The 17,500-nt window shown below is 36.3% G+C and overlaps 1 non-coding gene across 1 annotated transcript; it reads left to right on the top strand.

Annotated features, from left to right (window-relative positions):
• The first annotated feature begins 14,607 nt into the window (after positions 1-14,607).
• LOC143262981 (small subunit ribosomal RNA) lies at positions 14,608-16,528 on the top strand. Its single transcript, XR_013036584.1, has one exon. It is a non-coding gene; the product is annotated as a small subunit ribosomal RNA (ribosomal RNA).
• Positions 16,529-17,500: the final 972 nt, after the last annotated feature.

The raw sequence follows: 17,500 nt of genomic DNA, 5'->3' as shown, positions 1-17,500 counted from the left end.
TCGAGGTTACGGAAAGCAATACGCCGCTGGTACGAAGCAATACGCCGCTGGAAAAAAAAGCAATACGCCGCTGGTACGAACCAATACGCCGCTGGAAAAAAAGCAATACGCCGCTGGAAAAAAAGCAATACGCCGCTGGTACGAACCAATACGCCGCTGGAAAAAAAAGCAATACGCCGCTGGTACGAAGCAATACGCCGCTGGTAAAAAAGCAATACGCCGCTGGTACGAAGCAATACGCCGCTGGTACTTTGTAATAAGAATTACATTATAAGATAGAAAGCACTACGCCGCTGGACATAAAATCTCCATTATCCGAACGAAAGTAACACGCCGCTGGTACTTTATTTTATTATAATAATTTAATTATAAGACAGAAACCGCTGATACTTGGTTGTAAAATCTCCATTATCCGAACGAAAGTAACACGCCGCTGGTACTTTATTTTATTATAATAATTTAATTATAAGACAGAAACCGCTGGTACTTGGTTGTAAAATCTCCATTATCCGAACGAAAGCAATACGCCGTTGGTACTTGGTTATAAAATTTTCATTACAAGATAGAAAGCAATATGCCGCTGGTTATATTAATGTAATCTTATGGAAAGCATTACGCCGCTGGAACTTTGACCATTGCAATAATCGATCGGAAGCTATACACAGCAAGGAATACGAATATTATACCAAGAGATCGAAAACAATACGCTGTTCGGACGTTTTGACTAGCTGTCGCACAGTGCAGACGCGTCGACCCGTCGCTCCGCATTTCGAGCGCAATTTCAGTGGTTTTTCAGTTCAGAAAATTACAGAGAGTGTTTGGTTGTGTTGCAGGAGTCAAACTGAATGATTTGATGCATAAAGTTTAATTAAACTCCCATTAGTTTGCCGGGAAACATCGATTCTTCCGATCTAGAAAGAGACAGAGATAGACGATCCGCGTTATGTTAAATATTTCAAGGTTCCCGATTCCACAAAATTATAAAAAGTATACGGCTGTGTAGCAGGGATCAAAACGAGTAATTTCGTGTATAAAGTTTAATTAATATCCCATTAGTTTGCCGGGAAACATCGATTCTTCCGATCTAGAAAGAGACAGAGACAGTCGATCCGCGTTATGATAAATATTTCAAGGTTCCCGATTCCACAAAATTATAAAAAGTATACGGCTGTGTAGCAGGGATCAGAACGAGTAATTTCATGTATAAAGTTTAATTAAACTCCCAATAGTTTGCCGGGAAACATCGATTCTTCCGATCTAGAAAGAGACAGAGACAGTCGATCCGCGTTATGATAAATATTTCAAGGTTCCCGATTCCACAAAATTATAAAAAGTATACGGCTGTGTAGCGGGGATCAAAACGAGTAATTTCATGTAAAAAGTTTAATTAATCTCCCAATAGTTTGCCGGGAAACATCGATTCTTCCGATCTAGAAAGAGACAGAGACAGTCGATCCGCGTTATGATAAATATTTCGAGGTTCCCGATTCCACAAAATTATAAAAAGTATACGGCTGTGTAGCAGGGATCAGAACGAGTAATTTCATGTATAAAGTTTAATTAAACTCCCAATAGTTTGCCGGGAAACATCGATTCTTCCGATCTAGAAAGAGACAGAGACAGTCGATCCGCGTTATGATAAATATTTCAAGGTTCCCGATTCCACAAAATTATAAAAAGTATACGGCTGTGTAGCGGGGATCAGAACGAGTAATTTCATGTATAAAGTTTAATTAAACTCCCAATAGTTTGCCGGGAAACATCGATTCTTCCGATCTAGAAAGAGACAGAGACAGTCGATCCGCGTTATGATAAATATTTCAAGGTTCCCGATTCCACAAAATTATAAAAAGTATACGGCTGTGTAGCGGGGATCAAAACGAGTAATTTCATGTATAAAGTTTAATTAATCTCCCAATAGTTTGCCGGGAAACATCGATTATTCCGATCTAGAAAGAGACAGAGACAGACGATCCGCGTTATGTTAAATATTTCAAGGTTCCCGATTCCACAAAATTATAAAAAGTACACGGCTGTGTAGCGGGGATCAAAACGAGTAATTTCATGTATAAAGTTTAATTAATCTCCCAATAGTTTGCCGGGAAACATCGATTATTCCGATCTAGAAAGAGACAGAGATAGTCGATCCGCGTTATGTTAAATATTTCAAGGTTCCCGATTCCACAAAATTATAAAAAGTATACGGCTGTGTAGCGGGGATCAAAACGAGTAATTTCATGTATAAAGTTTAATTAATCTCCCAATAGTTTGCCGGGAAACATCGATTCTTCCGATCTAGAAAGAGACAGAGACAGACGATCCGCGTTATGTTAAATATTTCAAGGTTCCCGATTCCACAAAATTATAAAAAGTATACGGCTGTGTAGCGGGGATCAAAACGAGTAATTTCATGTATAAAGTTTAATTAATCTCCCAATAGTTTGCCGGGAAACATCGATTATTCCGATCTAGAAAGGGACAGAGACAGTCGATCCGCGTTATGTTAAATATTTCAAGGTTCCCGATTCCACAAAATTATAAAGAGTATACGGCTGTGTAGCAGGGATCAAAACGAGTAATTTCGTGTATAAAGTTTAATTAAACTCCCAATAGTTTGCCGGGAAACATCGATTATTCCGATCTAGAAAGAGACAGAGACAGTCGATCCGCGTTATGTTAAATATTTCAAGGTTACCGATTCCACAAAATTATAAAAAGTATACGGCTGTGTAGCGGGGATCAAAACGAGTAACTTCGTGTATAAAGTATAATTAATATCCCATTAGTTTGCCGGGAAACATCGATTATTCCGATCTAGAAAGAGACAGAGACAGTCGATCCGCGTTATGTTAAATATTTCAAGGTTACCGATTCCACAAAATTATAAAAAGTATACGGCTGTGTAGCGGGGATCAAAACGAGTAATTTCGTGTATAAAGTATAATTAATATCCCATTAGTTTGCCGGGAAACATCGATTATTCCGATCTAGAAAGAGACAGAGACAGTCGATCCGCGTTATGTTAAATATTTCAAGGTTACCGATTCCATAAAATTATAAAAAGTATACGGCTGTGTAGCGGGGACCAAAACGAGTAATTTCATGTATAAAGTTTAATTAATCTCCCAATAGTTTGCCGGGAAACATCGATTATTCCGATCTAGAAAGGGACAGAGACAGTCGATCCGCGTTATGTTAAATATTTCAAGGTTCCCGATTCCACAAAATTATAAAAAGTATACGGCTGTGTAGCGGGGATCAAAACGAGTAATTTCGTGTATAAAGTTTAATTAATATCCCATTACTTTGCCGGGAAACATCAATACTTCGATCGCGCGAGAGAGACAGAGAAACGAACAGTCTTTTTTTCGATTTACGGCTAAAATAAATTTTTCTCATTTTATTCAATAACATATTCTTGCTTAGATAACTTTTTTACATAGGGATTAAGCATTTAGAACGATATAATGTTTAAAATAAGGGCACTTTACTCTTGACATTTTACGGTTTTTTCAATTTTCTGAAAAATCCTATCATTAGATTCGTTTAAAAATACGATATTCTTGCTTAACTAACGTTTCTACATAGGGATTAAGCATTTAGAACGAAATCTAATGTCAGAAAATGGCACTTTACTCTTGACATTTTTCGGTTTTTTCAATTTTCTGGAAAATCCTATCATTAGATTTTTTTAAAAATACGATATTCTTGCTTAACTAACGTTTTTACATAGGGATTAAGCATTTAGAACGAAATCTAATGTAGGAAAATGGTACTTTACTCTTGACCGGTACGTTGGGACTTTGAAAATATTCGGGCGTTCCAATCGCTCGTCTGTTGCATCATAGCGCGTCTCGGCGCAATCGACCGATTCGCTCGACCCATTATTTTCGATTTACGGCTAAAATAAATTTTTCTCATTTTATTCAATAACATATTCTTGCTTAGATAACTTTTTTACATAGGGATTAAGCATTTAGAACGATATAATGTTTAAAATAAGGGCACTTTACTCTTGACATTTTACGGTTTTTTCAATTTTCTGAAAAATCCTACCATTAGATTTTTTTAAAAATACGATATTCTTGCTTAACTAACGTTTCTACATAGGGATTAAGCATTTAGAACGAAATCTAATGTCAGAAAATGGCACTTTACTCTTGACATTTTTCGGTTTTTTCAATTTTCTGGAAAATCCTATCATTAGATTTTTTTAAAAATACGATATTCTTGCTTAACTAACGTTTTTACATAGGGATTAAGCATTTAGAACGAAATCTAATGTAGGAAAATGGTACTTTACTCTTGACCGGTACGTTGGGACTTTGAAAATATTCGGGCGTTCCAATCGCTCGTCTGTTGCATCATAGCGCGTCTCGGCGCAATCGACCGATTCGCTCGACCCATTATTTTCGATTTACGGCTAAAATAAATTTTTCTCATTTTATTCAATAACATATTCTTGCTTAGATAACTTTTTTACATAGGGATTAAGCATTTAGAACGATATAATGTTTAAAATAAGGGCACTTTACTCTTGACATTTTACGGTTTTTTCAATTTTCTGAAAAATCCTACCATTAGATTTTTTTAAAAATACGATATTCTTGCTTAACTAACGTTTCTACATAGGGATTAAGCATTTAGAACGAAATCTAATGTCAGAAAATGGCACTTTACTCTTGACATTTTTCGGTTTTTTCAATTTTCTGGAAAATCCTATCATTAGATTTTTTTAAAAATACGATATTCTTGCTTAACTAACGTTTTTACATAGGGATTAAGCATTTAGAACGAAATCTAATGTAGGAAAATGGTACTTTACTCTTGATCGGTACGTTGGGACTTAGAAAATATTCGGCCGTACGCGGCGCGTCTCGGCGCTTCGAACAGCTCCGGTGTCCCCATTATTTTCGATTTACGGCTAAAATAAATTTTTCTAATTTTTTTCAATAACATATTCTTGCTTAAATAACTTTTTTACATAGGGATTAAGCATTTAGAACGATACATTGTTTAAAATAATGGCACTTTACTCTTGACATTTTACGGTTTTTTCAATTTTCTGAAAAATCCTATCATTAGATTTTTTTAAAAATACGATATTCTTGCTTAACTAACGTTTCTACATAGGGATTAAGCATTTAGAACGAAATCTAATGTCAGAAAATGGCACTTTACTCTTGACATTTTTCGGTTTTTTCAATTTTCTGGAAAATCCTATCATTAGATTTTTTTAAAAATACGATATTCTTGCTTAACTAACGTTTTTACATAGGGATTAAGCATTTAGAACGAAATCTAATGTAGGAAAATGGTACTTTACTCTTGACCGGTACGTTGGGACTTTGAAAATATTCGGGCGTTCCAATCGCTCGTCTGTTGCATCATAGCGCGTCTCGGCGCAATCGACCGATTCGCTCGACCCATTATTTTCGATTTACGGCTAAAATAAATTTTTCTCATTTTATTCAATAACATATTCTTGCTTAGATAACTTTTTTACATAGGGATTAAGCATTTAGAACGATATAATGTTTAAAATAAGGGCACTTTACTCTTGACATTTTACGGTTTTTTCAATTTTCTGAAAAATCCTACCATTAGATTTTTTTAAAAATACGATATTCTTGCTTAACTAACGTTTCTACATAGGGATTAAGCATTTAGAACGAAATCTAATGTCAGAAAATGGCACTTTACTCTTGACATTTTTCGGTTTTTTCAATTTTCTGGAAAATCCTATCATTAGATTTTTTTAAAAATACGATATTCTTGCTTAACTAACGTTTTTACATAGGGATTAAGCATTTAGAACGAAATCTAATGTAGGAAAATGGTACTTTACTCTTGACCGGTACGTTGGGACTTTGAAAATATTCGGGCGTTCCAATCGCTCGTCTGTTGCATCATAGCGCGTCTCGGCGCAATCGACCGATTCGCTCGACCCATTATTTTCGATTTACGGCTAAAATAAATTTTTCTCATTTTATTCAATAACATATTCTTGCTTAGATAACTTTTTTACATAGGGATTAAGCATTTAGAACGATATAATGTTTAAAATAAGGGCACTTTACTCTTGACATTTTACGGTTTTTTCAATTTTCTGAAAAATCCTACCATTAGATTTTTTTAAAAATACGATATTCTTGCTTAACTAACGTTTCTACATAGGGATTAAGCATTTAGAACGAAATCTAATGTCAGAAAATGGCACTTTACTCTTGACATTTTTCGGTTTTTTCAATTTTCTGGAAAATCCTATCATTAGATTTTTTTAAAAATACGATATTCTTGCTTAACTAACGTTTTTACATAGGGATTAAGCATTTAGAACGAAATCTAATGTAGGAAAATGGTACTTTACTCTTGACCGGTACGTTGGGACTTTGAAAATATTCGGGCGTTCCAATCGCTCGTCTGTTGCATCATAGCGCGTCTCGGCGCAATCGACCGATTCGCTCGACCCATTATTTTCGATTTACGGCTAAAATAAATTTTTCTCATTTTATTCAATAACATATTCTTGCTTAGATAACTTTTTTACATAGGGATTAAGCATTTAGAACGATATAATGTTTAAAATAAGGGCACTTTACTCTTGACATTTTACGGTTTTTTCAATTTTCTGAAAAATCCTACCATTAGATTTTTTTAAAAATACGATATTCTTGCTTAACTAACGTTTCTACATAGGGATTAAGCATTTAGAACGAAATCTAATGTCAGAAAATGGCACTTTACTCTTGACATTTTTCGGTTTTTTCAATTTTCTGGAAAATCCTATCATTAGATTTTTTTAAAAATACGATATTCTTGCTTAACTAACGTTTTTACATAGGGATTAAGCATTTAGAACGAAATCTAATGTAGGAAAATGGTACTTTACTCTTGATCGGTACGTTGGGACTTAGAAAATATTCGGCCGTACGCGGCGCGTCTCGGCGCTTCGAACAGCTCCGGTGTCCCCATTATTTTCGATTTACGGCTAAAATAAATTTTTCTAATTTTTTTCAATAACATATTCTTGCTTAAATAACTTTTTTACATAGGGATTAAGCATTTAGAACGATACATTGTTTAAAATAATGGCACTTTACTCTTGACATTTTACGGTTTTTTCAATTTTCTGAAAAATCCTATCATTAGATTTTTTTAAAAATACGATATTCTTGCTTAACTAACGTTTCTACATAGGGATTAAGCATTTAGAACGAAATCTAATGTCAGAAAATGGCACTTTACTCTTGACATTTTTCGGTTTTTTCAATTTTCTGGAAAATCCTATCATTAGATTTTTTTAAAAATACGATATTCTTGCTTAACTAACGTTTTTACATAGGGATTAAGCATTTAGAACGAAATCTAATGTAGGAAAATGGTACTTTACTCTTGACCGGTACGTTGGGACTTTGAAAATATTCGGGCGTTCCAATCGCTCGTCTGTTGCATCATAGCGCGTCTCGGCGCAATCGACCGATTCGCTCGACCCATTATTTTCGATTTACGGCTAAAATAAATTTTTCTCATTTTATTCAATAACATATTCTTGCTTAGATAACTTTTTTACATAGGGATTAAGCATTTAGAACGATATAATGTTTAAAATAAGGGCACTTTACTCTTGACATTTTACGGTTTTTTCAATTTTCTGAAAAATCCTATCATTAGATTTTTTTAAAAATACGATAATCTTGCATAACTAACGTTTCTACATAGGGATTAAGCATTTAGAACGAAATCTAATGTCAGAAAATGGCACTTTACTCTTGACATTTTTCGGTTTTTTCAATTTTCTGGAAAATCCTATCATTAGATTTTTTTAAAAATACGATATTCTTGCTTAACTAACGTTTTTACATAGGGATTAAGCATTTAGAACGAAATCTAATGTAGGAAAATGGTACTTTACTCTTGACCGGTACGTTGGGACTTTGAAAATATTCGGGCGTTCCAATCGCTCGTCTGTTGCATCATAGCGCGTCTCGGCGCAATCGACCGATTCGCTCGACCCATTATTTTCGATTTACGGCTAAAATAAATTTTTCTCATTTTATTCAATAACATATTCTTGCTTAGATAACTTTTTTACATAGGGATTAAGCATTTAGAACGATATAATGTTTAAAATAAGGGCACTTTACTCTTGACATTTTACGGTTTTTTCAATTTTCTGAAAAATCCTACCATTAGATTTTTTTAAAAATACGATATTCTTGCTTAACTAACGTTTCTACATAGGGATTAAGCATTTAGAACGAAATCTAATGTCAGAAAATGGCACTTTACTCTTGACATTTTTCGGTTTTTTCAATTTTCTGGAAAATCCTATCATTAGATTTTTTTAAAAATACGATATTCTTGCTTAACTAACGTTTTTACATAGGGATTAAGCATTTAGAACGAAATCTAATGTAGGAAAATGGTACTTTACTCTTGACCGGTACGTTGGGACTTTGAAAATATTCGGGCGTTCCAATCGCTCGTCTGTTGCATCATAGCGCGTCTCGGCGCAATCGACCGATTCGCTCGACCCATTATTTTCGATTTACGGCTAAAATAAATTTTTCTCATTTTATTCAATAACATATTCTTGCTTAGATAACTTTTTTACATAGGGATTAAGCATTTAGAACGATATAATGTTTAAAATAAGGGCACTTTACTCTTGACATTTTACGGTTTTTTCAATTTTCTGAAAAATCCTACCATTAGATTTTTTTAAAAATACGATATTCTTGCTTAACTAACGTTTCTACATAGGGATTAAGCATTTAGAACGAAATCTAATGTCAGAAAATGGCACTTTACTCTTGACATTTTTCGGTTTTTTCAATTTTCTGGAAAATCCTATCATTAGATTTTTTTAAAAATACGATATTCTTGCTTAACTAACGTTTTTACATAGGGATTAAGCATTTAGAACGAAATCTAATGTAGGAAAATGGTACTTTACTCTTGATCGGTACGTTGGGACTTAGAAAATATTCGGCCGTACGCGGCGCGTCTCGGCGCTTCGAACAGCTCCGGTGTCCCCATTATTTTCGATTTACGGCTAAAATAAATTTTTCTAATTTTTTTCAATAACATATTCTTGCTTAAATAACTTTTTTACATAGGGATTAAGCATTTAGAACGATACATTGTTTAAAATAATGGCACTTTACTCTTGACATTTTACGGTTTTTTCAATTTTCTGAAAAATCCTATCATTAGATTTTTTTAAAAATACGATATTCTTGCTTAACTAACGTTTCTACATAGGGATTAAGCATTTAGAACGAAATCTAATGTCAGAAAATGGCACTTTACTCTTGACATTTTTCGGTTTTTTCAATTTTCTGGAAAATCCTATCATTAGATTTTTTTAAAAATACGATATTCTTGCTTAACTAACGTTTTTACATAGGGATTAAGCATTTAGAACGAAATCTAATGTAGGAAAATGGTACTTTACTCTTGACCGGTACGTTGGGACTTTGAAAATATTCGGGCGTTCCAATCGCTCGTCTGTTGCATCATAGCGCGTCTCGGCGCAATCGACCGATTCGCTCGACCCATTATTTTCGATTTACGGCTAAAATAAATTTTTCTCATTTTATTCAATAACATATTCTTGCTTAGATAACTTTTTTACATAGGGATTAAGCATTTAGAACGATATAATGTTTAAAATAAGGGCACTTTACTCTTGACATTTTACGGTTTTTTCAATTTTCTGAAAAATCCTATCATTAGATTTTTTTAAAAATACGATAATCTTGCATAACTAACGTTTCTACATAGGGATTAAGCATTTAGAACGAAATCTAATGTCAGAAAATGGCACTTTACTCTTGACATTTTTCGGTTTTTTCAATTTTCTGGAAAATCCTATCATTAGATTTTTTTAAAAATACGATATTCTTGCTTAACTAACGTTTTTACATAGGGATTAAGCATTTAGAACGAAATCTAATGTAGGAAAATGGTACTTTACTCTTGACCGGTACGTTGGGACTTTGAAAATATTCGGGCGTTCCAATCGCTCGTCTGTTGCATCATAGCGCGTCTCGGCGCAATCGACCGATTCGCTCGACCCATTATTTTCGATTTACGGCTAAAATAAATTTTTCTCATTTTATTCAATAACATATTCTTGCTTAGATAACTTTTTTACATAGGGATTAAGCATTTAGAACGATATAATGTTTAAAATAAGGGCACTTTACTCTTGACATTTTACGGTTTTTTCAATTTTCTGAAAAATCCTATCATTAGATTTTTTTAAAAATACGATAATCTTGCTTAACTAACGTTTCTACATAGGGATTAAGCATTTAGAACGAAATCTAATGTCAGAAAATGGCACTTTACTCTTGACATTTTTCGGTTTTTTCAATTTTCTGGAAAATCCTATCATTAGATTTTTTTAAAAATACGATATTCTTGCTTAACTAACGTTTTTACATAGGGATTAAGCATTTAGAACGAAATCTAATGTAGGAAAATGGTACTTTACTCTTGACCGGTACGTTGGGACTTTGAAAATATTCGGGCGTTCCAATCGCTCGTCTGTTGCATCATAGCGCGTCTCGGCGCAATCGACCGATTCGCTCGACCCATTATTTTCGATTTACGGCTAAAATAAATTTTTCTCATTTTATTCAATAACATATTCTTGCTTAGATAACTTTTTTACATAGGGATTAAGCATTTAGAACGATATAATGTTTAAAATAAGGGCACTTTACTCTTGACATTTTACGGTTTTTTCAATTTTCTGAAAAATCCTATCATTAGATTTTTTTAAAAATACGATAATCTTGCATAACTAACGTTTCTACATAGGGATTAAGCATTTAGAACGAAATCTAATGTCAGAAAATGGCACTTTACTCTTGACATTTTTCGGTTTTTTCAATTTTCTGGAAAATCCTATCATTAGATTTTTTTAAAAATACGATATTCTTGCTTAACTAACGTTTTTACATAGGGATTAAGCATTTAGAACGAAATCTAATGTAGGAAAATGGTACTTTACTCTTGATCGGTACGTTGGGACTTTGAAAATATTCGGGCGTTCCAATCGCTCGTCTGTTGCATCATAGCGCGTCTCGGCGCAATCGACCGATTCGCTCGACCCATTATTTTCGATTTACGGCTAAAATAAATTTTTCTCATTTTATTCAATAACATATTCTTGCTTAGATAACTTTTTTACATAGGGATTAAGCATTTAGAACGATATAATGTTTAAAATAAGGGCACTTTACTCTTGACATTTTACGGTTTTTTCAATTTTCTGAAAAATCCTACCATTAGATTTTTTTAAAAATACGATATTCTTGCTTAACTAACGTTTCTACATAGGGATTAAGCATTTAGAACGAAATCTAATGTAGGAAAATGGTACTTTACTCTTGACCGGTACGTTGGGACTTTGAAAATATTCGGGCGTTCCAATCGCTCGTCTGTTGCATCATAGCGCGTCTCGGCGCAATCGACCGATTCGCTCGACCCATTATTTTCGATTTACGGCTAAAATAAATTTTTCTCATTTTATTCAATAACATATTCTTGCTTAGATAACTTTTTTACATAGGGATTAAGCATTTAGAACGATATAATGTTTAAAATAAGGGCACTTTACTCTTGACATTTTACGGTTTTTTCAATTTTCTGAAAAATCCTATCATTAGATTTTTTTAAAAATACGATAATCTTGCATAACTAACGTTTCTACATAGGGATTAAGCATTTAGAACGAAATCTAATGTCAGAAAATGGCACTTTACTCTTGACATTTTTCGGTTTTTTCAATTTTCTGGAAAATCCTATCATTAGATTTTTTTAAAAATACGATATTCTTGCTTAACTAACGTTTTTACATAGGGATTAAGCATTTAGAACGAAATCTAATGTAGGAAAATGGTACTTTACTCTTGATCGGTACGTTGGGACTTAGAAAATATTCGGCCGTACGCGGCGCGTCTCGGCGCTTCGAACAGCTCCGGTGTCCCCATTATTTTCGATTTACGGCTAAAATAAATTTTTCTAATTTTTTTCAATAACATATTCTTGCTTAAATAACTTTTTTACATAGGGATTAAGCATTTAGAACGATACATTGTTTAAAATAATGGCACTTTACTCTTGACATTTTACGGTTTTTTCAATTTTCTGAAAAATCCTATCATTAGATTTTTTTAAAAATACGATATTCTTGCTTAACTAACGTTTCTACATAGGGATTAAGCATTTAGAACGAAATCTAATGTCAGAAAATGGCACTTTACTCTTGACATTTTTCGGTTTTTTCAATTTTCTGGAAAATCCTATCATTAGATTTTTTTAAAAATACGATATTCTTGCTTAACTAACGTTTTTACATAGGGATTAAGCATTTAGAACGAAATCTAATGTAGGAAAATGGTACTTTACTCTTGATCGGTACGTTGGGACTTAGAAAATATTCGGCCGTACGCGGCGCGTCTCGGCGCTTCGAACAGCTCCGGTGTCCCCATTATTTTCGATTTACGGCTAAAATAAATTTTTCTAATTTTTTTCAATAACATATTCTTGCTTAAATAACTTTTTTACATAGGGATTAAGCATTTAGAACGATACATTGTTTAAAATAATGGCACTTAACTCTTGACATTTTACGGTTTTTTCAATTTTCTGAAAAATCCTATCATTAGATTTTTTTAAAAATACGTTATTCTTGCTTAACTAACGTTTCTACATAGGGATTAAGCATTTAGAACGAAATCTAATGTCAGAAAATGGCACTTTACTCTTGACATTTTTCGGTTTTTTCAATTTTCTGGAAAATCCTATCATTAGATTTTTTTAAAAATACGATATTCTTGCTTAACTAACGTTTTTACATAGGGATTAAGCATTTAGAACGAAATCTAATGTAGGAAAATGGTACTTTACTCTTGATCGGTACGTTGGGACTTAGAAAATATTCGGCCGTACGCGGCGCGTCTCGGCGCTTCGAACAGCTCCGGTGTCCCCATTATTTTCGATTTACGGCTAAAATAAATTTTTCTAATTTTTTTCAATTACATATTCTTGCTTAAATAACTTTTTTACATAGGGATTAAGCATTTAGAACGACATGTTGTTTAAAATAATGGTACTTTACTCTTGTGATTTTTCGGTTTTTTTTGATTATTTTGAAAAATAAATTTTTGTAATTTTTTTAAATACGATATTCGTGATCAGTGAACGATTTCACATATGGATTAAGCATTTAGAATCGTGCGGACGCGTTATTAAAAAAGTTTACTCGATGCGATGGGACTTTAAAAAGTTTGTGAAAATTTTCATATTGGGAAAAAATGTGTAATTTTTTGTCTAGTTTACGGTAGTGTAATTTATTTTAATGTTTACTATAAAAATTTTTTTCGTTCGTTCACGCGCTATGTTACAACAGCACGGCCGGGCGGTCTGTTGCCGCAGCGGTTTACACTCATAAGCGCGCGTGCTATTCGGCCGGCGGCGCCGGCGTCCTTGCCGGCCGTTCGGTATCTATAAGAGATACACGGTCCGTGCGAGGCGGACGGAGCAGAGCGGGTTTTGGGCCAATTCTACGATCTCGGTCGAGAAGCTGTCTCAGAGCTCCTTCGGGGCTTCGGTCCTGACTGTTTCGTGCCGTTTACGTTACGGACTTTTCTCCACACAGCGTGGCCACGGGTCGGTGTCTTTGACCGAATGGCCCATATGTGGCAAGCCCTACGGGGTTGGTTACCCGTATGCACTTTGTATGTATACTCGTACTCACTGAGCAATCGACTCTTCTGTCCGAGCGATGGAAAAATTTTTTAAAATGCATCTGTAAGATTTGGAAGCAAATCGTACCAATTGAAAACTGTGGCTAAAATGAAATAGCCCAGTGGAGAGAGAAAACTATCAAAAAACTGATTTTTTAAATCAAGAGGTGTCAGAAATCGAAATGCCTAGCGCGAGCGGAAGAACACGCTTTCTCGCCAGTCCAGCATGTGTCCTGTCCGTTCTTCCTCGGCTTGCCGATTTTGCCCAGATCAGAGGTTTCGTGCTTCCGGCGGTCAGAAGATCAGCGTGAGCGTACGCGCTTCCACGACTATGGCATCACCCATGTACTTTTTCCTTTGAATATATTTGAGTACATAAAAAATATTAAAACATATAGAGAGAACTGTGTCTTGGATCTTAAAAATTTGTCAATAGCGATGATATATTATTACTTAACTTGAAGTATTTGTACGTTTTAGCTGGGACGTACATTTATCTTACAAGATGTTAATAGCGAGACTCTTGAAGATAAAATTATCTTGTGATTTTATGAAGGCAAAGATAGAAACGTACGAAGCTGGCGTACGTAGAAAAATGTGATTTTATGATAGAACAAAAATATAATACGTACGTTTTTGGGCGTACGGTAAAATATCTGTATGGTAGAAAAATGAAAGAAATTGAGCGTTAAAGAAGATATGTTACAAGCGCGGAATGTGGCAAAACTTGTACATATTTGAAAGAGAAAAATGGTGTGTCGACCTGACATATATATATGAAACAGGCGACGATGGAAAAGGATTTAAATTTTGTCCATTTTATATATACATATTGTATAGTTCCCTGGTTGATCCTGCCAGTAGTCATATGCTTGTCTCAAAGATTAAGCCATGCATGTCTCAGTACATGCCGTATTAAGGTGAAACCGCGAATGGCTCATTAAATCAGTTATGGTTTCTTAGATCGTACTAAAATTTACTTGGATAACTGTGGTAATTCTAGAGCTAATACATGCAAAACAGAGTTCCGACCAGAGATGGTAGGAACGCTTTTATTAGATCAAAACCAATCGGTGGCGGGTGTTTACACTCGTCCATCGTTTGCTTTGGTGACTCTGAATAACTTTGTGCTGATCGCATGGTCTTATAGCACCGGCGACGCATCTTTCAAATGTCTGCCTTATCAACTGTCGATGGTAGGTTCTGCGCCTACCATGGTTGTAACGGGTAACGGGGAATCAGGGTTCGATTCCGGAGAGGGAGCCTGAGAAACGGCTACCACATCCAAGGAAGGCAGCAGGCGCGCAAATTACCCACTCCCGGCACGGGGAGGTAGTGACGAAAAATAACGATACGGGACTCATCCGAGGCCCCGTAATCGGAATGAGTACACTTTAAATCCTTTAACGAGGATCCATTGGAGGGCAAGTCTGGTGCCAGCAGCCGCGGTAATTCCAGCTCCAATAGCGTATATTAAAGTTGTTGCGGTTAAAAAGCTCGTAGTTGAATCTGTGTGTCACAGTGTCGGTTCATCGCTCGCGGTGTTTAACTGGCATTATGTGGTACGTCCTACCGGTGGGCTTTGCTCTTCACGGGGCGGTCCAACTAATATCCCATCGCGGTGCTCTTCACTGAGTGTCGAGGTGGGCCGGTACGTTTACTTTGAACAAATTAGAGTGCTCAAAGCAGGCTACCTTCGCCTGAATACTGTGTGCATGGAATAATGGAATAGGACCTCGGTTCTATTTTGTTGGTTTTCGGAACCCCGAGGTAATGATTAATAGGGACAGATGGGGGCATTCGTATTGCGACGTTAGAGGTGAAATTCTTGGATCGTCGCAAGACGGACAGAAGCGAAAGCATTTGCCAAAAATGTTTTCATTAATCAAGAACGAAAGTTAGAGGTTCGAAGGCGATCAGATACCGCCCTAGTTCTAACCATAAACGATGCCAGCTAGCGATCCGCCGAAGTTCCTACGATGACTCGGCGGGCAGCTTCCGGGAAACCAAAGCTTTTGGGTTCCGGGGGAAGTATGGTTGCAAAGCTGAAACTTAAAGGAATTGACGGAAGGGCACCACCAGGAGTGGAGCCTGCGGCTTAATTTGACTCAACACGGGAAACCTCACCAGGCCCGGACACCGGAAGGATTGACAGATTGATAGCTCTTTCTTGATTCGGTGGGTGGTGGTGCATGGCCGTTCTTAGTTGGTGGAGCGATTTGTCTGGTTAATTCCGATAACGAACGAGACTCTAGCCTGCTAAATAGACGTAATTATGGTATCTCGAAGGCTCTCGGCTTCTGCCGGTGGGGTTTTTACTACCAACGTACAAACAAATCTTCTTAGAGGGACAGGCGGCTTCTAGCCGCACGAGATTGAGCAATAACAGGTCTGTGATGCCCTTAGATGTTCTGGGCCGCACGCGCGCTACACTGAAGGAATCAGCGTGTGTTCCCTGGCCGAAAGGCCCGGGTAACCCGCTGAACCTCCTTCGTGCTAGGGATTGGGGCTTGCAATTATTCCCCATGAACGAGGAATTCCCAGTAAGCGCGAGTCATAAGCTCGCGTTGATTACGTCCCTGCCCTTTGTACACACCGCCCGTCGCTACTACCGATTGAATGATTTAGTGAGGTCTTCGGACTGGTGCGCGGCAATGTTTCGGCATTGCCGATGATGCCGGGAAGATGACCAAACTTGATTATTTAGAGGAAGTAAAAGTCGTAACAAGGTTTCCGTAGGTGAACCTGCGGAAGGATCATTACAATGTTCCAAATATATCTCAAAGAGAGAGGAGAGGAGGAGAGAAAATGAATTCGATTAGTTTGTGGATAAGAATTCATATAAAAAAAAAAGATATTGTTGAGCCCGCCAGATCATTCGTGCGTGATTTACACGGCCAGACGTGTGTACTACACGTATTAGGCCTTTGATCTGCGTTGCGTAGGCCACAACAAATCTTTCAAAGAGAGAGAGATATATGTGTTGTTGGGGTTTGTGATTATGAAGGTGCCCCAACGCACAAAAATATATAAAAATGTACAAAGTTGGGATGTGGTGTGGTGGAGAAGAGTTGGGCCCGACCAGATCATTCGTGCGTGATTTACACGGCAGACGTGTGTACTACACGTATTAGGCCTTTGATCTGCGTTGCGTAGGCCATCTTCCTTCCAAGACACACACGTGTTGGGGTTTGTGTGATTTTATGATAGTGCCTCAACACGGAAAAATAAGCGTACGAGAAGAGTTGGGCCCGACCAGATCATTCGTGCGTGATTTATACACGGCCAGACGCGTATTATATTACACGTATTAGGCCTTTGATCTGCGTTGCGTAGGCCATCTTCTCGATAGAGAGAAAGCCAATGTATTCTTTTTTCTTTCTTTACACACACACACACACAGTTGTAGTAGGACAGGGAGGGATGCGAGCGTGCTAATCACGCTTCCTCAAGTCTTCGCTGTGGTGTAAAAAAAAAAAAGAAAAAAAGGAATCGTTGGGAAAGTCCAAAGGACGAAAATATCGGGCAGTCTGAAGATAACTTAATGCTCGTTTACATTGGTATCAAGAGAGACCGGCTTGTGTAGCTCGTTTCAATGCTGTGTCGTTGTCATTGACACCCTACTCTGTTGCGCGCTAGTGGCAGCATGAGCGTGGGACGTATATATATATGACACCCAGCTAGAGCCGGCCGTGAGTCCGTCCGGTGTAAATAACGACGAAAGGAGAGAGAAA

The sequence above is a fragment of the Megalopta genalis genome, unplaced genomic scaffold (assembly GCF_051020955.1).
Source record: "Megalopta genalis isolate 19385.01 unplaced genomic scaffold, iyMegGena1_principal scaffold0260, whole genome shotgun sequence".
Lineage (NCBI taxonomy): Eukaryota > Metazoa > Arthropoda > Insecta > Hymenoptera > Halictidae > Megalopta > Megalopta genalis.
This window is presented reverse-complemented; position numbering and strand designations above follow the sequence as displayed.